Source organism: Pan paniscus, chromosome 8 (assembly GCF_029289425.2).
Source record: "Pan paniscus chromosome 8, NHGRI_mPanPan1-v2.0_pri, whole genome shotgun sequence".
In the NCBI taxonomy this organism is placed as follows: Eukaryota; Metazoa; Chordata; class Mammalia; order Primates; family Hominidae; genus Pan; species Pan paniscus.
The window spans coordinates 90,383,005-90,408,967 of NC_073257.2; the positions used below are offsets into that span (position 1 = coordinate 90,383,005).

At 47.3% G+C, this 25,963-nt stretch overlaps 1 long non-coding RNA gene across 1 annotated transcript in view; it reads left to right on the top strand.

Annotated features, from left to right (window-relative positions):
* The window catches only part of LOC103785172 (uncharacterized), a 150,373-nt gene that overhangs the window by 61,288 nt on the left and 63,122 nt on the right, over window positions 1-25,963 (top strand). Inside the window, exons 3-5 of the long non-coding RNA XR_610861.4 lie at window positions 3,619-3,672; window positions 8,261-8,492; window positions 9,698-9,872. This is a non-coding gene — a long non-coding RNA (uncharacterized LOC103785172). The remainder of the gene's footprint in view (window positions 1-3,618; window positions 3,673-8,260; window positions 8,493-9,697; window positions 9,873-25,963) is intronic.

Below are 25,963 nucleotides of genomic sequence, written 5' to 3' on the forward strand. Positions count from 1 at the left end.
TGGTCTCGAACTCCTGAACTCAAGCAATCTGCCTGCCTCGGCCTCCCAAAGTGCTGGGATTACAGGCATCAATCACTGCTCCCAGCTTTTACTTTTATTTTGAAATAATCTCAAGCTTATAGAAAAGTTGCAAGTATTAGCTGGGCATGGTGGCACGCACCTCGAATCTCAGCTACTCAGGGGAGAATCGCTTGAACCCAGGAGGTGGAGGTTGCAGTGAGCTGAGATTGTACTATTGTACTCCAGCCTGGGCAAAAGAGTGAGACTCTGTCTAAAAAAAAATAATAATAAAAAAAATAAAGCAAGAAAAGTTGCAAGTAGAGTATAAAGAACTTTTTTTTTTCTAAACCCATTTGACAGTAAGTTGTTGACCCAATGCCTCATCATCCCTGGATACTTTAGTGCACATTTCCTACAAGAAAGGACATTTTCTGACATAACTTAATATGACCATCAGTATCAGGATGCTGACCTTGTACATGAGGACCAACTATTCCTCAGACACCATTCAACTTTTGCCAATTGTCCCAACAATGTCCTTTGCAGCAGAAAGATCCGGTTCAGAATTACATTTGCATTTAGTTGTCATGTCTCTTCATTCTCCTTTATCTGGGACAGTTCCTCAGGCTTTCCTTGACTTTCATGACCTTGGCACTATTGCAGAGTACAGGTCAGTTATTTTCTTGAACATCTGTCAGTGGGTTTTTCTGAAGTTTTTTCAGGACTTGCTTCAGCTTATTCATATTTGGCAGGAATATCAGAAGTGATGCTGAGTTCTCCTTGTTGCATCCCTTCATATCACATGGGATTTTGATTTCTCTCCTTACTGGAGAGTGAAGCTTTGATCACTTGAAGATGGTTTCTGCCAGTTTTTTCCACTGTAAAGTTACTTTTTCTCGTTTGTAATTAATACTTTTTTTTAAATGAAGAGGTACTTTGAGACTGTGTAAATATCTTGTTCCTCCTAAACTTTCAATTTATTCATTTGTATATTTTGTCTATATAAACTCATGGATTTCTGTTTGATGCAATTCGTTATAATCCATTAATATCATTATTTATTCTGGTGCTCAAGCTGTCCTGGATTTAACCAGTAGGTGCCCCTTCAAGTGGGCTTCTGTATCTCTTTGATTTTGTCCCCATCATTCTTTGAACATTCTTTAATTTTTGGTAAACCAAGGTACTCCTCCTTAGCTTTGGAATCAGCTGTTTCTCCAGGGAGTCCTTGTTCCTTTTAGTGGAGAATGGTATTTAGAAGACAAGATCTGGGTCCTAGGTGTGCTCATTACTATTGGAGTGCCACAGCTCCAGCTCCCAGGTTCTCTCAGTGGACACACAGGTAAGCATACATTCACACACTTGCATTTATTTTATATATATATATATATATATATATATATATATATATATATAAAATAGATATATATATATAATAGATATAATAGATATATATATATGTGTACTGATATGGTATGGCTGTGTCCCCATTCAAATCTCAACTTGAATTGTACCTCCCAGAATTCCCACATGTTGTGGGAAGGACCCAGGGGGAGGTGACTGAATTATGGGGGCCTGTCTTTCCCCTGCTATTCTCATGATAGTGAATAAGTCTCATGAGATCTGATGGGTTTATCACGGGTTTCCACTTTTGCTTCTTCCTCATTTCTCTCTTGCTGCTGCCATGTAAGAAATGTCTTTCATCCTCCGCCATGATTATGAGACCTCCCCAGCCATGTGGAACTGTAAGTCAGATTAAACCTCCTTTTCTTCCCAGTCTTGGGTATGTCTTTATCAGCAGTGCAAAAATGGACTAATACAGTAAATTGGTACCAGTAGAGTGGGGAGTTGCTGTAAAGATACCTGAAAATATGGAAGCAACTTTGGAACTGGGTAACAGGCAGAGGCTGGAACAGTTTGGAGGGCTCAGAAGAAGACAGGAAAATTTGGGAAAGTTTGGAACTTCCTAGAGACTTGTTGAATAGCTTTGACCAAAAGCCTGATAGCAATATGGACAACATGGTCCAGGCTGAGGTGGTCTCAGATAGAGATGAGCAACTTGTTGGGAACTGGTGCAAAGGTGACTCTTGTTATGTTTCAGCAAAGAGACTGGTGGCATTTTGCCCCTGCCCTAGAGATCTGTGGAACTTTAAACTTGAGAGAGATGATTTAGGGTATCTGCAGAAGAAATTTCTAAGCAAAAAAGCATTCAAGAGGTGACTTGGGTACTGTTAAAAGCACTCCATTTTAAAAGGGAAACAGTACAAAAGTTCAAAAAAATTGCAGCCTGATTATGCAGTAGAAAAGAAAAACCCATTTTTTGAGGAGAAATTCAAGCTGACTGCAGAAATTTGCATAAGTAGCAAGGAGCCTAATGTGACTCCCCAACACCATGGGGAAGATGTCTCCAGGCCATGTCAGAGACCTTCACGGCAGTCCCTCCCATCACAGACCTGGAGGCCCAGGAGGAAAAATTGGTTTCATAGACCTGGCCCTGGGTACCCATGCTGTGTGGAGCTTAGGGACTTGGTGCTCTGTGTCCCAGCAGCTCCAGCCGTAGTTGAAAGGGGCCAACATAGAGCTTGGGCTGTGGCTTCAGAGGGTGGAAACCCCAAGCCTTAGCAGCTTCCACATAGCATTGAGCCTGTGGGTGCACAGAAGTCAAAAATTGAGGTTTGGGAACCTCTGCCTAGATTTCAGAAGATGTATGGAAACACCGGGATGCCCAGGCAGAAGTTTGCTGCAGGGGTGGGGCCCTCTGGGAGAACCTCTGCTAGGGCAGTGCGGAAGGGAAATGTGGGGTCCGAGCCTCCAAGCAGAGTCCCCACTGTGGACCTGCCTATGGAGCTGTGAGAAGAGGGCCACTGTCCTCCAGACCCCAGAATGGTAGATCCACAAACAGCTTGCACCATGCACCTGGAAAAGCCGCAGACACTTAATGCCAGCCTGAGAAAGCAGTGCGAGGGAGGCTGTACCCTGCAAAGCCATAGGGACAGAGCTGCCCAACACCATGGGAACCCACCTCTTGCATCAGCATGACATGGATATGAGACCTGGAGTCAAAGGAGATAATTTTGGAGCTTTAAAATTTGACTGCCCTGCTGGATTTCAGACTTGTGTGGGTCCTGTAATCCTTTTATTTTGGCCAATTTCTCCCATTTGGAACTGCTGTATTTATCCAACACCTCTACCCCCCATTGTATCTAGGAAGTAACTAGCTTGCTTTTGATTTTACAGACTCATAGGTGGAAGGGACTTGCCTTGTCTTGGATGAAACTTTGGACTGTGGACTTTTGGGTTGATGCTGAAATGGGTTAAAACTTTGGGGGACTATTGGGAAGGCATGATTGGTTTTGAAATGTGAGGACATGAGATTTGGAGGGGCCAGGGGTGGAATGATATGGTTTGTCTGTGTCCCCATTCAAATCTCAACTTGAATTGTATCTCCCAGAATTCCCATGTGTTTTGGGAGGGACCCAGGGGGAGGTAATTGAATCATGGAGGCCAGTCTTTCCCATGCTATTCTCATGACAGTAAATAAGTCTCATGAGATCTGATGGGTTTATCAGGGGTTTCTGCTTATGTGTCTTCCTCATTTCTCTCTTGCTGCCACCATGTAAGAAGTGCCTTTTGCCCTCTGCCATGATTATGAGACCTCCGCAGCCATGCAGAACTGTAAGTCAAACTAAACCTCCTTTTCTTCCCAGTCTCAGGTATGTCTTTATCAGCAGTGTAAAAACAGACAAATACATATACATTAAATCATATTTGCTTAATTTTAAATTGTTGCCATAATGGAGTAAATTTGTAAAATAATTGTTAGTGGTTATCATATATCTATATATACACAAGGTTGGCATCTGTGTAAGATGGGACAAGAGCCAGGGTGGGGGCAGGAGGCACTGTGGGATGTCAAAGTTCCTGTTAATGCCTCCAATTCTGATCACATGCCATAGGGTATATTCTGCCTTTCTCCCTTTCCATTGTTGTAACAGTCTTTTTTAAATTTTTTAAATTTTTTTTGAGACAGAGTCTTGCTGTGTTGCCCAGGCTGGAGTGCAGTGGTGCAATCTTGGCTTGCTGCAACATCCGCCTCCCGGGTTCAAGAAATTCTCCTGTCTCAGCCTCCCAAGTAGCTGGGACTACAGGCACCCACCACCACACCTGGCTAATTTTTGTATTTTTAGTAGAGATGAGTTTTCACCATGTTGGCCAGGCTAGTCTCGAACTCCTGAGCTTAGGTGATTCACTTGTCTCGGCCTCCCAAAGTGCTGAGATTACAGGCGTAAGCCACCACACCAGGCCATTGTTATAACTGTCTTCTGTGACAGTGAAAAATCTGGTTCCCAGCTCATCTTCTGTAATATATTTAGTCATTTGATCAATACCTTGTATGTAACCAATCCCTTATCACTGCCATTGCCCTAGGGACACCCTCCCCACCAGTGTATTAGAGCTGCCTTTCTTATCCTGTTCTGGCTCCAACACCCTGTGCTGGGCCACCTCCTTTCATGGATACCTCTTCAACCTACTCAGGCTGTGACATCCCAAGCTGGGCTGTTCCCTACTCCTCAGATGCCCCCTTTGCACCACTTGGGCTCGGCCACTCACACTGGGCCACCACTCACCCTCATGTATGGCCCCTTTGACCTGCTTAGCCTTTGACACCCCGTGATCGCCTCCACACCATGATGTGCTCCAGTGCCCCAATGGCTGCTGTCTCATTTTGCATAGATGCCAACCTTGCTTAATCCCATGTAGTGGCTTCTAGCCTAAATTGTTTTGGAAGGAAAGGGAAGAGTATATGTGAAATATTTTGATGTACAGAAGTTTTACATTTTAAAGAAAATAAACCTATTGACCTTTCTCTTCATGTTTTCTCAATTTAGCTCTATACTTAGGTCTCTCCTACCCATCTTAACTTGGGTCCCCCAAAGAGCAGAACCTGTGACAAAGGCCTATCTGTAGAGTTGATTTTGTGATTGGCTCCCAGGGAAGAGGAATGGGAGGCTGGAAAGAGGGAGACAGGACAGGAGGGGAGGCCAACACAGGGGAAATAGGGCTCAGTCCTGCTGGGGTCCTGTCAGGAACTTTGGAGAACATGCCTCAGAATTGGCTCCCTGGCAGAGAGAAGAAGGTTTTTATTTCACAAGAATCAAAGGCTTCCCTGGGGAATGTGGACTGCTTGCACTCCCAGTATTGTGCACACGGCAGAATGGCAGAGTTGGTCACTGACAGCAGGTATCCCAAAGAGCTGGGCCAGAGAAGCTGGGAGCAGAGAGAGAGGGAGATGTGGCATGGCGGGGGTGGTGAAACAAAAAGAGGAGCTGACAGGGTGTGACATGCGGCATAAAAGATGTCTGGCATACAACTTGAAGATAATGTGAATCTTACTTCATATTTCATTTTAATACTCTATTTTTTAAATATTTAACCTATCTGGAATTTTATTTTATTTTATATTTTTGAGATGAGGTCTTGCTGTGTTGCCCAGGCTGGAGTGCTATGGCACAATTACAGCTTACTGCAGCCTCAAACTTCTGGACTCAGGCAATCCTCCCACTTCAGCCTCCCCAGTAACTGGGACTACAGTCCTGTACCAACATGCCTGGGTAAATTTTAAATTTTTTGTACAGACAGGGTCTTGCTTTGTTGCCCAGGCTGGTCTTGAACTTCTGGCCACAGGTAATCCTCTTGCCTTGGCCTCCCAAAATGTTGGAATTACAGGTGTGAGCCACTGTGCCTGGCCTGGAATTTATTTTAAAGTGTGGTGTGGGCTGGGCGTGGTGGCTCACGCCTGTAATTCCAGCACTTTGGGAGGCCAGAGTGGGTGGATCACGAGGTCAGGAGATTGAGACCATTCTGGCTAACACAGTGAAACCCTGTCTCTACTAAAAATACAAAAAAAATTAGCCAGGCATGGTGGCAGGGGCCTGTAGTTCTAGCTACTCGGGAGGCTGAGGCAGGAGAATGGTGTGAACCTGGGAAGCAGAGCTTGCAGTGAGCCCAGATCGTACCACTGCACTCCAGCCTGGGTGACAGAGCAAGACTCTGTCTCAAAAAAAAAACCAAAACAAACAAACAAACAAACAAAAAAACAAAAGGACCAGGCCCGGTGGCTCACTCCTGTAATACCAGCACTTTGGGAGGCCAAGGCGGGTGGATCACAAGGTCAGAAGATCAAGATAATCCTGGCTAACATGTAAAAATACAAAAAAAAATTAGCTGGGCATGGTGGTGGGCACCTGTAGTCCCAGCTACTTGAGAGGCTGAGGCAGGAGAATGGTGTGAACCTGGAGTGTGCAGTGAGCCGAGATCGCGCCACTGCACTCCAGCTTGGACGACAGAGCGAGACTGTCTCAAAAAAAAAAAATCATGTGGTGTGAGGTAGGGATAGAGTTTAAATTTGCTCCCTAGTAGGTTGGTCAGTTATCCTCAAGCCATAATTCACTGAATAGTCCATATTTTCCCATAATGACATGAAATTCTATCTTAAAAGTATATTAAAGTTTAAATATATTATGTATTGAATCTGCCTCATTGTTCCGTCTGCTAATTTTTTTTTTTTGCTAGTACCACACTGTTTTAATTATTGCAGATTTAGAATGCATTTTAAAATTTGCAGAACAAATATCCCTTTAGTGATGTTCTTTTTTCAGAAATTTATTAGTGAGCAGTAGAAGTTTATTTTTCTAGAGGATCTTTTGAATTATTATTGTGATTTTTATTCTTTCTTTTTTTTTTTTTTTTTTTTACCTTCCCAGGGGGAAAGGGCCTGAGCTTGTACATTCTTCAGCCAAGTAGCAAACCTCTCTTTCACAGATGGTCAGAATACATAAAATCATATGATATAAAGACACAGATGGTGTGTTCCCACTCACTATGCTGCCCGCCTTTTAATTTTACTCTTACTGCTGTCCTGTGACTTTAGGAAAGGGCGGTTATTGTGTACAGCACAAGTACAAGGCTTAGAAAATATTTTTTTTTCCCCAAAGGCACACAAATAAATATTAGACATATAACTGAAATGCCTTTTTGTGTTCATAAGACTTTTTAGAAAGAATGACAGTCTAGGAATTAAAGTCTGTGCTTCTAATGGGAAATCCTTGGTCCTGATGTGTTTACATTGAAGCAACTATTTTAACTGAGTCTTATGAAAGACCTTCTTAGGAGTGACAGGTATGAGCTATTGCAACAAAACATAGTGTACAATCTTATGTGAGGGTCTTTAAATAGAGAGCCGGTTATAAAGACTGTGTCCCTGATGTGTGGGGCTGGTCTTCCTCCCCAGCAGACCTAACCTCCCTGCCCTTTCAGCATCCCCTCCTTGGCCCCAGCTGATGGCTGATGCTCCCATTGGTCTCTGCGGTGCTACCTGCCACTGGCCTGCCAAGACCTCAGACCCTCGCTGTCTCCTTGTCCCATTTCCCCTGAGGCTTGTGGCTGGTTCTGTGGTTATGACTGAGTTGGCCCTTCTGACATCCTGATCCAGACACTTCCCAACCTAGGCTGTCTCAGCTCTCCAAAAGCACCCTGAAAATAAAAATGGAAAGGAGTTTGGCTCCTTGGGTGAGGTTGTTCCTGCTCTCCCTAAGACACTGTTCTTTTCTGTAAATTTCACCTATCTGAAAGAAACAGAATGCTTCTTGTTTCTTGGTGGGGAAAAGTAACCATAATGGAATGCCGCCTTCATGCTAGGCATTTTACAGGTCACCCCATTTAATCTTCACAATTCTATAGGAAGGGATGCTTGTCTCTGCTTTAGAGAGGAGGAAACTGAGGCCAGAGGGTTTATGGAACATGTGCAATGTCGTGTGGAATGTTAATAGTGAAGCCAGGGCCAAAACCGAGGTCTGCCTGAGTCCAAGTCCAATTCCACAAACATGATGTTAACATACTCCTCGGTGCCAGGCACTGTGTTTTAGGGGCATAGCTGCCTCCCTATTGTCAAGGATTTTGAGCAGATCAGATTTGAGGACCTTTTTTCGATAGGTCTATATTTTTCTTACAGCCACTCTCCATTTTAAGCGCATCGTGAGTAGACTTTTGGAGTCTGATCTATCGAGCTGGGTATGTTTGGAAAGCTACAGAGCAGTAGCCATAGAAAGACTGCGTGAGACAGAGTCCTAGCCTATCTGTCCGGCCAGTCGAACCTCATGTGTTTGCTGCTTTCATTTTCCCTTGGCTGAGGAAACGATGGTTTGGTTTTGCAAAGGAATGCTGGGGACTTCTGCCAGCTTGCTAACAGCCTTGCCCCATTCAGATGCATCGAACTCACAGAACATCGCTCCCCAGCTGCTGGCTCGCGGTTCTGAAAGTGCCTGAATAGAAAACCACTCATTTCCCTTCGCAAAAGAGGCACCCAAAGCAGATATTTCAATATATTCCAATTTAGCCGAGGGAAGCCAGAACATGGATGTTGTTGCCAAGGAAACCACCTCCTTCCTCCTGTGTGCTGTGCATACGTGTATCACTTCATCTCTCTGCTCTCCAAGGTAATATCATAGCTCCGTGCTTGGGGAAGGGTTTTTAAAAAGGCATATAAAACCTCTTAGCATCGAGAAGATTCATTAAATGATCTCACTCCAGAGAAGCTTAAATTATTCTTTTTAGATCCTTTTATGCTGAGGATGGGGAAATGGCTGAGTCAGTGCTATCTCTCGCAGCCCAGCTTGGTGTCTTGGTGGAGACAGTTTTTCAGAAATAAACAAATCAGAGTTCGCAAGCTTAGACAGGGCGAGTGTGTGTGTAATAAGAACGAGGCCGTCATGTAGCTGTAATGTCACGGTCTAATCCCTCCTAGCGGATCTGCCAAGACCACCTTGATCTGAGGGCCTCCTGGGTGTGAGGCCACATGGCACAGGGCAGGCTTCAAAGTGGAGACAAGAGAGGGTCGGTGTTGCAAGGCCACCTGTCAAAAGATTCCTTGTTCGGGAACTGCGTGGGGATTTCTGCTGCCCAATCTGTTCTCAGGCCCATGCCTGGGCTGTTTTTGTCCTGCCTTGGTGTCTGGTCTTGGGTCCACCTCTCTCTCCTGGACGCTGCCATCACCCCCTTCATTCCCACATACCCTATTCTGTATGTTAAAGTCAGCACAATCGCCCTCATGCCTTACAACCCAAGAGACAAACTGGAGGGTGCACTTGGTAGTCATCTGAGAGCTCAGTGGGTGGCCCTGACTTTCACACCTTCTTCCTCTCAGCCCCTCCTGGTTTTTAGGGCTCAGATTCCCTCTTGCCCACTGCATATGCAGATTAAATTTGGCTTCTCTCTTTCAATTAGTGGCACTAGCCAAGAATATTGGTTTATATTAGTCATTCCCAGCTGGGGGCAATTTTGCCCCCCAGGGGACATTTTTGGTTCTTATTTCGAGGAGGGAGTCCTGCTGGCATCTAACGTGCAGAGGCCAGGGACTCCGCTGAAACAACTTACAGTGCACAGTCCAGGCCTCTAAAAACAGAATTATCCAGCCCCAGGTGCCAATAGTGCTGTGGTTGAGAAACCCTGGCTTATACTTATTCTCTTTGCTCGTTGATGTAATAAATATTTATTGAGTACCTACTATACACCAGGCTCTAAGCCAGCAGCTGGGGATGTGAACTGAACAAGACAGACATAGCTTCACTCACTTTCTCACATAGAGCCAATTGGGAGAGGTTAAACAAATAATTACAATGATACAAATAAATTATTATTACAGCTTGAATCTAGATCTGACGTGGATATCCTGCCACAGTTCCGAAGTCTACCTAGTGCCCCAGCTGAACCTGCCCTGGCTCCTAGGTGGGGTATGGACATCTGTGGCATCCCTCCCCAACACCCCACCAAGCTGGGCTGCAAGATGGGTTATGGTGGCCCCATGACTTCCTTCCTTGGTAAGCCACAGGACTTCCTTGTTAACTGCTTTGCTGTTGGTCATTGCAGAGAAATAGGGAACAATAAAAACAACCTGAGGTGTGGCAAAGGCTCTAGGACTGTGTCATCTGCTGAAGCTCCAATCCCTGCGCTGCATCTCCTGAGTGGCATCTGTGATGGCAAACAAAGGCTCCTTGGGCTTCACGCTCTGCTTTCTTTCTAAGTGGTACTTACCACCCGCTACATCCCAGCCTTCTTCTGACCAGCTTCCTCTTCTGATAGGCTTATTTCCATGAAGTTCTTCAGAGTTAGAAGCATGACCTTAGAACCAGGTGATCCCGGTTGGAATCCATCTCTGGCACTTGCCATATGACCTTGGATAAGTTACTTAACCTTTCTGTGTCTCAGTTTCTTTTTCTATAAAATGGGCATAATAAAATCTGTCTAGCATAGTTATTGTAAGGATTAAGTAAGTTATTATATGCAGAGTTCTTGGTTCACAGTTAGGGCCATTTAAGCCTTTCTGTCATTCTTACTGTTACCATTTTCCTGGCATGTCAGTCTGATGATGCAGACGAGGCAGGAACTTTCGTCTCTGCCTCTCGTGGACTGCCCGATCAGCTCCACGGAACTCAGCCATGCCTGCCTGCAGTGCTGAGGCCCTCGCTTCGGAGTGCTGGAGGCTGAGAAGTCAATGGATGTTGCTTGGGCATTTTGGGGGGTTTCCTTATGCAGAGGAAGATGACAATCATTGTGGAAGCAGAAGGTTGTCATGGAAATGCACCTGTTCCAAGTCGTTGCACCCTGGGCTCTGGGCTGGCTCTGCACAGGCCTACCGTGCACTGACTTCAGGTTCATCTGAGTCAGTGGGAGGCTGGACAAAGGTAGACATCTTTCCTCACCGCCAGCCTGCCATTGCGGCTTTCTGTCTCCGGTGTGAACAGGCAATCGAGCTTTCCTGGTCTCCTGAGCTACTGTGAACGTGGCACAAGATAGTGGACTCTGAATAACATTGGAAACAACTATTTCCTGGATGGCCACTGTGTGCATGGCCTGCGGGAGGGTGAGGGCAAGAGGACTGATGGTTACTGGACATCTTCTTCATGGCCAGGCTTCTGTGTGTCCTCTCACTTAATCCTCCAACAGCACTGTGAGGAAAATACAGCATCCCACCTCACAGGCGAGGAAGCTCAAGTTGAAGGAATGTTAAATTACCTGCTCTGAGCCTCACAGCCGGGAGGTGACAGCCCCAGGATTGGCGGCCAGGGTTTGTCTGCCTTTAAAACTTACATCATGTCCTTCTGTGTTATCTCGGTCTGTACAGGCTGCTACAGCAAAATATCATAGCCTGGGTAGTTTATGAACAACAGAAATTTATTTCTCATAGTTCTGGAGCCTGGAAGTCCAAGATCAAGGCTCCCGCAGGTTCAGTGTTCGGTGAGGACCCACTTCCTTATTCATAGACGTCCCCTTCTCACTGTGGCCTCACAGCAAGGGGTCAGGGTTCTCTCTGGGGCCTCTTTAAATAGGGTCACCAATCCCATTCATGAGGGCTGCACCCCCATGACCTAATCCCCTCCCAAAGGCCCCACTTCCCCATACCATCACCTTGGGGGTTAGGATTCTGACATGAATTTTGGGGGGACACAGGCATTCTGATCATAGCATATGTGTAGTTGCTCCTGGCCTGCTAGGGAAACCACCGTCTCCAAACATGGCTCCCATCTGGTTACCCTGGGTGGCCAAGGTCAGCAGAGGTGCTTTGCCAACTGGTTGGCACCCTACTACCTCTGTCCAGGTGGGCTGGGGCGAGGGTTGGGTCACAGTGGGACTCTGTGGGGCTCCGGGGACTGTCAGCTGCCCCGGGGCTGGAGGTCCTGCTGCTCTGTGCCCATAGGCACCTCCTGGGAATCTGGCGACTTGCATCAGGGCCCGGAACTCACCCTGACAGTTCTTTCAGCTCTTGTCTTTTCCTCCCCTACCTACCTGCTCATCTTGCTTTCACACACAAAGCCTCCCCTGCACTCCCCGCTCCCCTCCTCAATCCCTTTCCCGGCTTTTGTACTTTATGATGCCGTGACTTGGGTGAGGAAACTCATTAAAGTCATTATTCCGTGCACAGAAATGTGTCTTTCATCCCATTCATATTTAATGTTCCTCCCACTTGATCTTTTGATGCTTTTTAATTCTTGATATTACATGACATACACACACAGCTCTCGTTGGGAATCGTTCTCTCTATAGAGTTGTCATGACTGCTCTCTGTGAGGAGGGCTCCTCCTTACGTATTTATTAATTTCTAAAATGATGCCTGTATTTTGGGATTGATGCTGTCTGATGCTATTGACTTTGAATGATCAAGGGTGACATTGGGATAGGAGGAATTGTGGGAACAGGACAGAGGTCTGGATTCTTGTCCCGACTATTGCTTTTCCTGCCTGGAGGCCAGGTGTCCATCTGTGAAATGGGCAGATGCATGCCTCATGGCCTAATCCAATCCCTGCATTTGGCATCTGTTGGGATTTTCTGGGGTGTAAACACCTGGTTTAAATTCTGTCTAATTTGCTATAAAAAGGAATATTTTAGGAGGAGATGGGGCTACCCATAGAATCACAGAAAAGGCTGAGAAATTGGCTGTCTGAGGGACAGATAACCAGGGCAGCTGCAGGGACCTGGGAGCAGGCTCCCTTCCGGCTCCGTGGTGAAAGGAAGGAGACCTAATGGCTGTCAATGGCTCTTTTCTCAGCTCAAGATTTAAATTCCAGTAAGTGAACGTAGAATTGGCTCAGCTTGGGTCCCATGCCCAAGGAGAGGGCGGGGTGTTTTGATTGACAGTTATATTGAGATCTTATCCAATGAGGGCCAGGAGTTCCCCCAAGGTTAAGAGGCTGTTTTCAGAAGAACGATGGATTCTGAGTAGAAGAAACAACAAATGCCCTGAACACATCCCAAACCATGGGGAGGCAGTGAGACCATGGACAAAAAGAAGAAAAAGCAGGTTCTTCGGGTTCCAAATCTCTGACTGAGAGAGATACATTTCTGGGCCTCAGAGATTACCTTCTAATTCAGGAGGCGGCAAACTTTCTCTGGAAAGTGTCGGAGAGTAAATATTTTTGTCTTTCTGGCCCACATGACTTCTGCCATGATACCGTGGAAGTAGTGGTAGAAGACATGTAAATGAATGGGTGTGGCTGTGTTCCAATAAAGCTTTATTGATAAAAAACAAGTAGCAGGCTGGGTTGGGCCTGCAGGACACAGTGTGCTGGCCCAGGTTCTAGTTGACAGCTTTCATTTCTTAGAGAAGTTCCTTTCCAGCTTTAGCAATCCGGGTAAGACAGTGGTTCTCCGATGTGGCTCTACTTCAGCAGATCCCAAGGAGCCTGTTGAGAATACAGATGCCTGGGGCCCACCGCAGCCTTGTCAAATCGGAATTTCCAAGGATGGGCCCAAGGATCTGTATTTTTAACAGTTACTCCTAGTTAGTTCTGAACTACACAGTGTTGTGAACTGGTCTTCTAAGACCCAGTGGAGCAGGTAAGACCATCTTCTGTGAAATGTGGATGTAGTAGAGAAACTGGGGAGGGCTTAGGAACTGAGAGGAGAGGAAGGCTCTCCAGGGTTGGGGAACAGTGTGTGTGTAGGGCAGGCTTCCTGGAGGGGCCCATGCTGGCCCTAGATGGGAAATGGAGCTGTCCCAGCACTAACCTAGCTTTTCCTAGCTCTCATCTCATTCTCTATCCTGTGGTATGCTATTCACAAGCCAGAGGGGAATTGATGGAAAGTCCGGGTATGAAATCTGAGCCATGCAGTTCCCTGCTGTGAGGCAGTAAGGTCTCAGAAAGTTTTCTGTTTTCATTATTCCGAAAAGGCTGCACCCATAACCCAGCCCTATTTCATGGCTTTCCTCCATGGCACCCCTTTCCCCTTGTCATCGTTCTTCTTCCTCCCCTACAGACCTGCTTTATCAGAAACTTCCTTTCTCCTTTGCCCTGAATGACCCCCACCTGTGCCTCTTTCTGATACTGACCTTATTCTGGCAAACCCAGCTCCTTCTTGCTGTAATTTTTAATGGGACTAAGACTGCTGGGAGAAGCCCTCTCCCATCTCTTTCAATTTTCCGTGTTTTCTTCCTTAACAAACACCCCACTCATAAAACCTTTGGGGTCTTTTCTACTGAGGGTTGAAGCCTGTAGATGCTAGCAGAGCAGCTGCACTGTAAAGAGGGAGGTGGGTTCCTAGGGGGTGGTCCTGGGCCCAGAAGGTTTCTGACCATCATTGCTCTCCCCTTGGACCTAAACAGGGCTCTTTGCTTGTTACAATAGTAGGCATCCATTGCCTGCCCAACATTCACCTCCCTTTTCTGGCAGCAGAACACCTTTTTTCTCAGGAATTTACTCCATCCCCACTTTGAGTCCAGGTGGATTGGGTGGATTAACTCCAGGATGGACATGGACCCAGGCCTGGCAAATCAGTGCATCGGATTCCCCTTGGCCACAGTAATTGGTTCAGGGTTGGGTCTATGGGCAAAGTCCATGCTGGGTCTTATATGGGGTTGTACAGAGGAAAGAACTCTCTTTCTGGACTTGCTGTCAAACTGGAGTTTTTGGAGTCCAAGTGGGGAGAGTGTGCTGAGAGTGAGTGTAGTACAGGGGAAAAACAAAGCCAAGATGTGCACCAGAGAGAGGATCAAAGAGTGAGAGAGAGAAAACAGGTCCAGAGGATGGGGTTTGAGCCTCTGGATCCAGCCGGACCTGAAGCCAGAAGACCTACATGCAGACTTGTCTACTATATGAAATCTTACATTCTCTTTCTGGATTAAGCCAGCTTAAGCTGCAACTCAGAGTCTTGACTGATAGTTGACTTGGTGCTGGGAAGGTGAGTCTCTCCACAGGGATGCCTGAGCCACAGGGAGACTGCCATAGTCAGCTGTGAGCTCTTTCTTGTCCTATCAGCACAGCCCAGATGAGTTCTCACCAGGAACAGGTACACAACAGTCATAAACTGACAGGGTTAGTCATAGGCCCGTTGTGCTCTGAAAGCTTTGTCAGAACAGACACACATCATTTGTCCCCTTCCACACCCCGCTAGCAGCTCTCAGCATGGTCCTCAGTGAATGTGCTGTTTGTCCAGCTGATTGAGGGGCAGCACAGCCTTCCTCACCACTCAACAACTGCCTGCACACTCTCCTGCCATCCTGGTCTTGTCAGTATCACCCCACCGACCCAGTTTCCAAGTTAGAAGCCGTCGTCCTCTGCCTCTTTGATGTAATCCAGCCTCTTACTGCTTTTCCATCTCCACCACCACCTGCCTAGCTCAGACCTCAGCCTTTCTTAGGAGGAAGCCATTTGGCTCTGGAACTGACACCTACCCAGGTTGGCCTCTGTTCCTTACCTGTGAAACGGGGATGGAGCACTACACTTGAAATGTGAAATGTCTCCAAGGATTTGGATGTCAGGGGAATGTAATGGCCCTTTGAGCCATTATATTCAAAAGGAGCAGAAGAAAGACACAAAGTCACCTGCAAGAGGCAGTGGCCCAGAAAGCTTAGACATCACCTCCTGAATGTACATGAAGGCCATGTCCATCAGAAGGGAGCCTTGGCAGCCAATAGGAGCACAGAAAATGAGGCAGCCCAGAGGCATGCTTTCCTGTGGAATATCTGGACTGCATTATGGGCTTCTGTCAGTTGTGAACAAGAACACACTAGAGCCTGATGCCACTGGCTCCTCCAGCAATGTCCGAAAGCGTTGACTTCCTGTGTTTGCTAGCCAACGGGGAAAGAATGTGCTGGTCAGGCAGTGCAACCGTTTACAATGAGTAAGCTGGCATTTGGGCTTTGTTCATCGTCCTTGTGAGCTATGAGTCAGCATCTTGGAGACTGTGAAGTCTGGCCATCAATGACACTGCATTTCTGGTTTGCAGGGCTTGGTCAGGCCCTGACCCCAGGTTCTCAAGATCAGGAGTGTATCAGTGTAATCTAAGGGCTCTACCCCCTGAGATTCTGATTGATGAGGTCAAGTGGGACCAGGCCCTTCTACTGAACAGCTCCTCAAGGAGGCCTGGTGCACAGCCAGACTGAGACTCAGGGCCTGTGCATGGCTACCGCACCTCCCCTGGCTGCCTGTGGACCCCATTTTCTGCCTCCTTTGAGCCTTTTCGCTTGGTGTTGCTGATTGACTTTCATGTTCACTTGAGTAATTTACATGGAGCCTGCTTTAATTCTCCTGAGACCCCCTGTAGGCTTTCATGAAATTAAACCCTCAACAACGACATTAGAGAAGGAAAAAGGGCCTCTTTATTTGGAAGTTGTGAACAAAAAGAGAACAGAACTGCTGGCAGTTGTTCTTCATCTGAATCTTCTGCTTCTGGCTCTGTAGTTGGATCTTGTACCACTGGGGCTTTGCTTCCAGGACGGGGTGACTTAGGGTGGATGTAATTGTCATGACCTTCTGGGGGCCAGGATTTGGCCGGAATGACCACTATTCCAGTTACTTGGCTTTTTGCTACTGGAAAGGCTGTGAGTTGGCTCTCTAAGGATTTCTAAATGACTAAGGCTGAGCACAGAAGCAGCACCCCAAAATCCTGTGCACCAAGGTTGGGGATGAATCCTCCTCTGATCCTTCTCCCAAGACTTCTGGATCAAGAGTGGGTTTCATTCATTTGGCCCCTCTGAGGAGACAAGTGGAGAAAGGAAGTTCTATTTACTACAGGGTCTGTGACTTTATGCGACTTAGAAGAGTACAAGTATGGTAATTGTAGAAAGCAGAACATCATTCTGGCTAGGCTCTGTTGACTTGGACAAAATCATCTCTAATCTATGATACATCCTGAGCCAAACTATACTCACTGTTGGAATTGGGGACATCATTCGCATGGCCTCACTTCTGTTGCTTGTTTTGCCCTCTAAATCTCTGCTATCACCTTCACCTCGTTGACTTTGCAGTTAACTTCTCTTGCTGCTTTGCAGAGAAAATAGAAGATGTTAGATGGGGACACCAACCTTTTGCTACAAAAAGTCTGAATGTAAAAACATTGTCTGCCACCTTGTCCTGGTTTCACTGGCTTCTGACTGACCAAGGCTAATGGAATCACATGCTCCTTAAGGGTCTAAAGGGTCCGACTCATTGCTCTATCTTCAAAGCCATTCCCATCAGGATTTAGGTATGTCTGCATCTTGTCCACATTTACAATGGAGTTCTTTCTTCCCTTCCCTTTGCATCTTACCCACTAGCTTCTGCCTTATCACTGTCTTCCCAACTCACAGTCGAACTTACTGAGAGAATGAGCTACACTCCTCCCACACAGTCCTGCATCTATTTCAACAGGGTTTCTGCCTATACTCTTCCCAAATGGATCTGACCATGTCACCATTGCCCTCCACGTTCCCACACCCAGGGATACTTCAGTCCTTACTTTACTTAAACCTGCAGAAATGTTTGACACCTTCAACAGTTCCTTCCTGCAAACATCTTTCCTTGGTTTTCATGACACTGAATTATTCTGATTTTATTATCCCTCCTCTTCCCTTTCAGTCTGGGAATATTCTCCCTCTGCCTGTTCCTTACCTCAGTGATTTCTGAGGTGTCTAAAAATCATCCAGGGTGGTTGCTAGAATGCAGGTCAGATCTTAGCCCCAACACCTCATACAGGTGCATCATGACTTCTCTTGACTGCTTAGAGTAAAATGTGGGAAGAGAGAAGCAAATTAAATATAGAATTTATAATCAAAAGGGAAGCAGAACTCAAAGAGTTGGAGAATTCTCAGCCTGTAACACCTGAAAAAATATGTTCAGGAGAGAGCATCTACAATGTGGCTAAGCGACTGTTTGATAAGATTAGTAGGGACAGAAAGAAGCCAGATGCTTTCCATCAGGACACTGGAAGAACAGCCCTAAAGGTATTTTGGAGATCTTCAGGGCTGCCACATCCATCACAGGCCCAGAGTGCCAGGGCCTTGAGGGTGGTAGAACTGTTTCAAGGGAGGGGCTCAGTGTGCCTGTGGGACCTTGGGCTTGCTGCCCAGAGCCACCTCCAATTTTTGCTTCATACTTCTGGTGCAGTGCTCTTTAGCCACCCCAGCTGGGGCTCAGGTGTGGCTCAAGAGGGCCCTGGTACAGCTTGGGCTGCCACTTCAGAGGGCACAGGCTGTCAACCTTGGTAGCGAACCTCAGAGGCCCAACCCCTGACTCATTGTGTCCAGAAGGCAGGACATGGAGTCAAAAAATATTCTTCTCAAGCTTCAAGATGTAACACTGTTTGCCTTGCTGGGTTTTGGACTTACTTGGGATCTGTTACTCCTTTCTTTTTTCCAGTTGCTCCCTTTTGGAATGGGAACATCTATCCTATGCCTGTCCCACCATTGTATTTTGGAAGCACATAACTTGTTCAGTTTCACAGGCTCACAGGTAGAGGGCAGTTTGCCTCAGGATGAATCACACCTTTGAGTCTCACCCATATCTGATTTAGGTGATATTTAGATGAGACTTAGGACTTTAGACTTTTGAGTTGATGCTGGAACGAGTTAAGAATTTTGGGGCTATTGGGATGGAATGGATGTATTTTGCATGTGAGAAGAACATGAATTTTGAGGGGTCAGGGGTAGAATGTTAAGGTTTGAATGTATGTGTTCCCCTAAAATTTGTGTGTTGAAACCTAAGACCCAATGTGATAGGGTTAAGAGGTGGGGCCTTTAGAAGGTGGTAAGTCATGAGGGCTCCACCCTCATGAATGGGATTAGTGTCCTTTTAAAAGGACTTGAGGGAAGCATATGGGCCCCTTTTGCCTTTTGTCCTTCTGCTATGTGAGGATGAAGCAGCAAGCCACCCTCTTGGAAGCAGAGTTGATCAGCTTTTACCAGACACCAGATCTGACGCTATGATATTGGACTTCCCAGCCTCCAGAGATGTGAAGAATACATCTCTGTCCTTATAAATTACCCAGTCCCAAGTACTTTATTGTTGCAGCATGAATGAACCAAGACAAGTCCACTTTCTATCTCCAGCCCAGCCATTGCTCCTGAGCTTCAGAACCACATATCCAGCTACCTACAAGATACCTTCATGAGGTTGTGCCAGGCAGTGGAAACATTCAAAGCAGAACTTCTCATCATCTCCATGCTTGCTGTCCCATGTTCCTCTTCCCTGTGACTGGCACCATTGCCCAACCAGTTATGCAAGGGAGAAACGTCGACTCCTCCTTTTCCACTGCCCCCGCCAAAGACCCAACCAATCTTCAAGTCCTGTACATTCTAACCCCTATGTAGGTCTTAAGTTCCCAGTTGCTCTTCACTTCCACTGTTCCTGCCCTGTCCAGGGCCCCCCAGATTTTCTACTGGATGGCCCTCTCCCTGGGTTATCTGCCTCTAAGTGTGCCTTCTCCCACTATTTTTCACATGGTGACTTAGGAACAGTTTCAGTCTGACCTTGTCACTCTTCTCCATTCAGGCCTTTAGTAGTGTCCTATTGCTTCTGTTTGGACAAAATCCACATCTTAGCCTGGCTCCTCTTCTGTCTCTAGGTATTTATCCTCCAGGATAATCAAATAGCTACTCCACTAGCCTGGCTCAACATCAGGGCTAGGCAGAAAATTCAAATGATTGTAGCACAGTTTACCAAGTTTCTGTTATTGAGCTAAAATAAAAAGGGTCAGCTTGTCCAGTTGGATTCATAAGAATCAGAGATCTCAACCAGTACTAAGCCTTACTAATAACTGCAAGGATACAAATAATTGTGAGGCCCAGGTAAAGTGTGAAGTCTGAACCACAATACAGCTCCCAGGACTTTTTTGCCACATTAGGCTGTGCCCTGGCCCAGACTTATCACTAGGGGTCTCTACGTGCTACACGCGAGCCATCCTTCTTGAAAGGGTAGCTATTTGGGTCCTGAAACATCTTCACTTTTTTCTCTGCTAGTTTCATAGCTTGCACAACATTTTCCAGGGAGCCATCTGACATAAATCCATAGGTTCCAGGTTTGTTTACCATGAGCAGTTTTAGGCAGATAGGGCACGTCTCGCTAAAAGCATTCCATAGATAAGAGAGCTTCTGCTGGCCAACATCATTAGAGTGTTTGCCAGAGGCTCTGTCCCTGGAAGGATTATGAGGGGATTTGATGGGGTCATCTTTCTGTCTTGCCTGGGGTGTCTCTCCTACAGGTAGAGAATGAACTGCAGGTATAGAGCTGAACCTCTCTTTCCCCATCCTGCTCTGCCCACCTCCAACATGCTGGTGCTTCCCAGAGCTCTGACCTTGGTCTCTTCTCTTCTTACTCTACATGTGTAATATGGAGCACCTCCTCCTCCTTAGCAGCTTCCTTTCTCTAGACACAGAGTCTCCCAAAGCTACCTCTTTCACCCTTCAGCTTCAGACTCACATATTCCCCTGTTCATTGCTGCCTTAATGTCCTCCAGTCCTCAGACAAGCCCATTGGGTCCTTTCTTCCTTTCAGGGCAATGACATGCACGCCCACCTGGTTCTCATGGAACCTTGAATCATCTCGGTCCTGCCAGTTGCTAGCTCTTTGTCCTAAAGTAAGTCAGAGAGGAAAACCTCTATGAGCCTAAGTTTCCACATATGTAAGGTGGGCATAATAGCCATATCTGCTTCACAAAGCTGTTGTAGGATTAAACGAGATGATGCCACTAAGAGCTTATGGCAGTGGCTGGCACACCGTAAGTGCTCAATAGTTACTGGAAGTATCTTTGGTTCCACTCCCATTCCTGTGGCTACTCATTACTGCATGTTACAAGTTCTAGCTTCTTCTTAAGGCTGCCTTTCCATTTTCACCACCCTCTCCTCACCTCTGCCTTCACCCGTGACAACAGTTTTGGAACTGGCCTCCACTATGCAGCTCTCTCTGATCTCCCCTATTCTCTGTAGCCAGAAAAATCCTTCTCCATTATGCATCTGATTATGTTAGTGCCTTTGAAGACTGCGTTGCTCTTGGGAGAATTCCAAACTCCTTAAAGTGGTTTAGGAGGCTGGCTATGATCTGACCGCTACCTGTCTCCCTGCAACTCCTCACCTCAAATGCTGACCACTGGGTGTGCTGAACTTTCAGCTCTTCTGACCCGCAGGATTTGGCAGAGGCATCCCCACCACCTGGAGCACTCTCTTCCTTTCTCTCCAGCCCTCCAACTCTCTCCCATGCTTTGCAATGCTCACTCTGCCTTTCTCCCATCAGAGCACTTTCCAGCTGCGTGACCATGCTGGGTTGCATGCCTGGACCCCTCATGGGAATGTAAACTTCAGGAGGGCAGGGGCCGTGGCTCACAGTTGTATCCCCAGCACTTAGAACAGTGCCTAGCAGATGGTAGGTCCCCAGTAGCAAATAATCTGAGTCAGTAAGTGAGTGGGCAAGATGAAAGGGGGTGGGGTGGGGAGCAAGGGGGAAATCTTGAGTCTGGGGTTTCTGGCTTGAATGAAATTGAGATGGGCAATCTTCAGGCAGGACTCCTTGTCGAGGGGTCATTGTTTTAATGAGTTCTTTGGAGTAGATGGGCCTAGGTGAGCTTGGCAGTGGGCACTGGAGATCAGGCCTCTTGAAACAGGTTGATGACTTGACAATTACCATGGGAGATGGATCTCCTTCCCTGCCCCATCCTCAGCTGCCCTCACAGCCTAGCAGGGTTGGGGCAGAGCACGCGCCCACTCGGGGGGTGGCCATGGTGTATGTAGGCTTCACAAGGTTTCTTTCCTCTAACATTGTCTTGGGCTCTGCATGGGACAGAGATTTCACCTAGGTCTGCGAATCCTGCAACAAACTAGTGCTGTAACTCTTGTGACTGGCAGGTTTCTGTCCTGTTTCATGTGGCCTGTCCCTAAGAACCCCTTGTTGGGGATTGTTTGGGCTGTGGGTGGGTGGGGTATTCCTTGCAGCTGTCTGTAGGAAGCTACTTGCCACTACTCAGTAGTTCCTAGGCAGGAGGCTGTAGTGCCCACTAGGGAGCCATGAAGGTGAAAAGTCCCCATTTCTCAAAGCCAACTTTTGCCTTCCTCCCCAAATCAAGCACAACTTGCAACTGTGATGACCTTTTAATCGATTCTATATTGAAGGGTCTGGAGGAAGGAGGGGAAGGGAAAGGGCAGAATCGGGCCTTGTGCCTTGCTTGGGCCTCTTGCCCCCTTGACCTGCAGAGGGGTGACAGGGCTGTGTCTGGGTCCTGTGGCCGCATGGAGGCTCCCTGCATCTTTGGAGGGTCTCCTGAGTTACTCCACCCTGCAGAGTAATGAGGTTTCTCTCCTACTCCTGCATCTTGCAAATTCTGTTGTCATCTGCTGACTGTCAGTGGCTTTCCTCGGCCCATTTTCTGCTGGCTCTGCAGAGGGAGGCTTGATTCCACTCTGAGGGGTGAGGCTGGAGAGTGCTGGGGAGCAGGGAGTACAGAGGCTCACACTCTAGGCTGGGGCTGATTTCTCCTGAACCATCAGCTATCAAATCTGCCTCACCACTGTGAGAATTAATTCCTTCTCAAGCTCCCCTTCAGATAGGTGAGAAATCCGTGTGCCTCCTATTAACATAATTGTGACCCCGTTTCTTGTGAAATGACAGCCCTGGTCTGATTATGCTCAGGGAGCATCCACAGTCTGTGTCCTGGGCTGCGTGACGAAAGCTTCCTCACATTAACTGGCAAATGAACAGTCCCACAGTCCACATGGTCTCTGGAATCTGCAGACAATGGCCACGTTTTATCTCAGCCATAGGATGGGGTCAAGAAGAAGTTCCAGTGTAGCCCACCACAGCTAGTTAAGTACACGCCCAGCAGCATTTTAAATGAGGGGGGGAGGAGCTCTGCACAGGCATGGCTGGAAGGACAGTAGGCTTGGAGCTGGGGGGCCTAGGCCCAGCCTGCCATTTGCTAACTGTGCTGTTGGGGTCAAATCCCTTCCTCTCAAAGACAGCAGAGGGCTGGTCCGTTAGACCTGATACTTGCTGATTCTAGGCTATCACTGAGTACAGCCTTAGAACCTGTAAACTGGGTTCCCATTTTCTGTGTTGGAGGAAGGGTCTAGAAAACTCTCTAGAAGACAGAGTTAAGAAGTCAAATCAGTGGTTGGATAAAGGCCTTCCCTCAAAATACGACACTGCAGAAGGCACCAGAGGAGCTCTCCTCCCTGGAGGCAAGGCAGTGGGCTGACCTCAAAGCCTAGCCTGGCCATGTTCCTAGTTGGAGGCCCATGGAAGGCATCTGGGACTGGGGATGAGACAGTGTGTCTGTTTCCTTGTTGAGTCACTCTTGCTCATCAAATATCTATCGAACACCTCTGATGACCAAGTGGCATGAGAGAATGGAAAGAAGTCTATAGTCAGGGGAGCTCCATGTGCACCCAGCTTAATCACTAACTGGTGTGGGCCTGCGCAAATGGCTCTTCACCCCAGCGATGTGGCCATGCACACTACATGCCTCATCCTGTGAGGATGAATGAGGCAGTGTTCCTGACACAGAGTGGGACTCCCCCCAATCCTTCCCCCTTCCCTCTCTCTGTGTGCACAGCAACATTTGAGACAGCACAGAGGACACTGAGGCCATTCAGAAAATGCCACTGTCTTTAAGCATGAACAGGCCCGTGGCAGGGCAGCTAGTATGTGTCCAGAAATGCCATTGCTGCAGAGTGGAATTAACCAGGGTCCTGGGGACTCAGAGGAGTAAGAGGCCTGAGCAGAAAGAGTTTTATAGATGGTGCTGAGTTGAGCCTAGACTGGCTTGGCACTTGAAGGAGAAGGAAGAAAGATCATTTCAGGGCAGAGAACAGTTTGGGTCAATGCATGGGTGCACAGAAGCTCAGAAAAGAAAGCAAACCTGTGTGGTGGGGTGTGTGCAGGTGAACACTCCATACAAGATGGTATTTCTGTGCAGGCACATGGAGGGAGGGGTGTTTGGGTCACAATGTTTTGAGCGTTGGGGAGCACGGATGGCATCTGGGGGTGCTAGCCTCAGCTCTCCACTTATGGTGCAGCATGTTGGGGTAACCTTTTCTTCCCCATTCTTCTCCAGGACTAGGCACCGTTATTCAGTTCTCTAGTATTTTACTTTTTGTTAGCTCTTATGCAGTGGGGGAGCTGCACTGCCTTGGTGTTGGAATAATTGTCCTCTTGTGACACTGTAAACCACCCATGCACCAGCCTTCCCACGCCCCCCCTCTGTCTATTGTTCTCCATAGTGCTTCTCTTCATCCCTGCACCATGTGTTTACTACTTTCTGTTCCCCACATTAGAATCTCAGCTCTGTGAGGGTGGGGACCTCACCGCTGGGTTTGCTACTCTACCCAAAGCCCTTAGAGGACTGCAGCAACCAGTAGGCTTTTGTTGCATATCTGAAGAATCAATGAGTGAATGGCAGTTGGATGGATGGCTCCTTGATCACCTGTCATGGGGCAGATTCATGTGGCAAGATGTCAAGTAATTCATCCAAGCCCGAATTCACATTCATTCGAGACCTTGCAATGCCCAAGAGTGGGTGGTAAATATTGTAGGATGCCCAAAGCTCCCAAGATGATACAAATGACCCTGGAGTTATACTAAGGGCCACCCAGGCAGGCTGCCCCCTCCTGTGCCTCCTGATAATCATGGCTTGTTGTGGGGTGTTAACTGTCACGGTGATGGCAGCGCTGAACTGGAGCTCTCACAAAAGGAGAGTGAGTTTTTCAGAGAGCCTTGGTTCAAATGAAGTCTTTTGAAATAAGATCAAGGAGTATACTCTTTTCCCATGGTGTTGGTAGGTGTTAAGATGTGTTAGACCGTTTGCATTGCTATCTGAGGCTGGGTAATTTATAAAGAAAAGAGATTTATTTTTGCTCACGGTTCTTCAGTCTATCAGTCTATACCACATAGCACCGGCATCTGCTCCTGGTGAGGCCTTAGGAAGCTTCCAATCATGGTGGAAAGTGGAAGGGACCCAGTGTATCACAAGGCAAGAGGGAGCAAGGGAGAGGAGGAGGTGCCAGGCTCCTTTAAACACACCATCTCTTTCTTGAACTAACAGATTGAGAACACTCATTACCTCAAGAACAGCACCAAACCGTTCATGAGGGATCCAACCCTATGGTCCAAACAATTCCCACTAGGCCCATCTCCAACACTGAGGAATCACATTTCAACATGGGATTTGGAGGGGATGAACATCCAAACCATATCATGTGTCAGTAACATTTCCTGAACTTCAGTAAACACCAGAACTGATTGCTGTCCTCTGTTACTCAGGTCCATGTGGGACCAGGGATATTAAAAGGAGGGAGGATCCTGATGGAAAATGCAGCAGAATATCAATGCTTATGAACAGACATCCAATTTCCTCCCCCACCAAGTGTGTGGGACCGCTCTGTAGATAGCCTTCCCCCTCACTCCCTGAGGCTATGGGAGCCCCTGCTTGGTATCCAGCCCCATGCTATGCCCTGAGGTGGTCTTGGAGGTCTTTGCTGCCAGGAGTTCACAGCTAGTTAGGGAGGTAAGGCACAAACCAGGTTGAGACAGGTAGAGGAGCAGGATGGGGCAGCAGGAGGGTGCAGGGTCAGGGTGGGGAGGTCACAGAGGCTGACTCCTGAATGCAATTGCAGAGACTCGAGATTTACAGCAAATTTTTAAAGCTTCTTCAGACTATGAGCTTCTTCACAAGGTGAGGGAAGAAGAGAATTCCAGGCAGAGAAAACAGCAAGTGGAAAGGTGAAAGGGCAGTGTGTGTGTACATATGTGTGTGCATGTGTGCCTGTGCATTGTGTGTGTGAGAGCATGTGTGCATGTGGGCCTGTGTGCACATGAGCATATGTGTGTGTGCGTGTCCATGAGTGAACTGATGAAGTTTCTGGACAGTGATGTGAGGGAGGTGGGAAGGAGGAGGGAGGAGGTGAGAGGAGAAGGAGCTGGTGAGGGAGGTGAGGTCCAGGCTGTGAAGGCCTTGAATTTCCCTGGACATGGCAGCAGGCCCCTGAAGGGTTTAGGTAAGTGCTAGTGTGATAATTTCTATTTTAGAAAAACAATACTAGCAGCTGAAGGCCGGGCGCGGTGGTTCACGCCTGTAATCCCAGCACTTTGGGAGGCCGAGGCTGGCGGGTCACCTGAGGTCAGGAGTTCAAGACCAGCCTGGCCAACATGGTGAAACCCCGTCTCTACTAAAAATA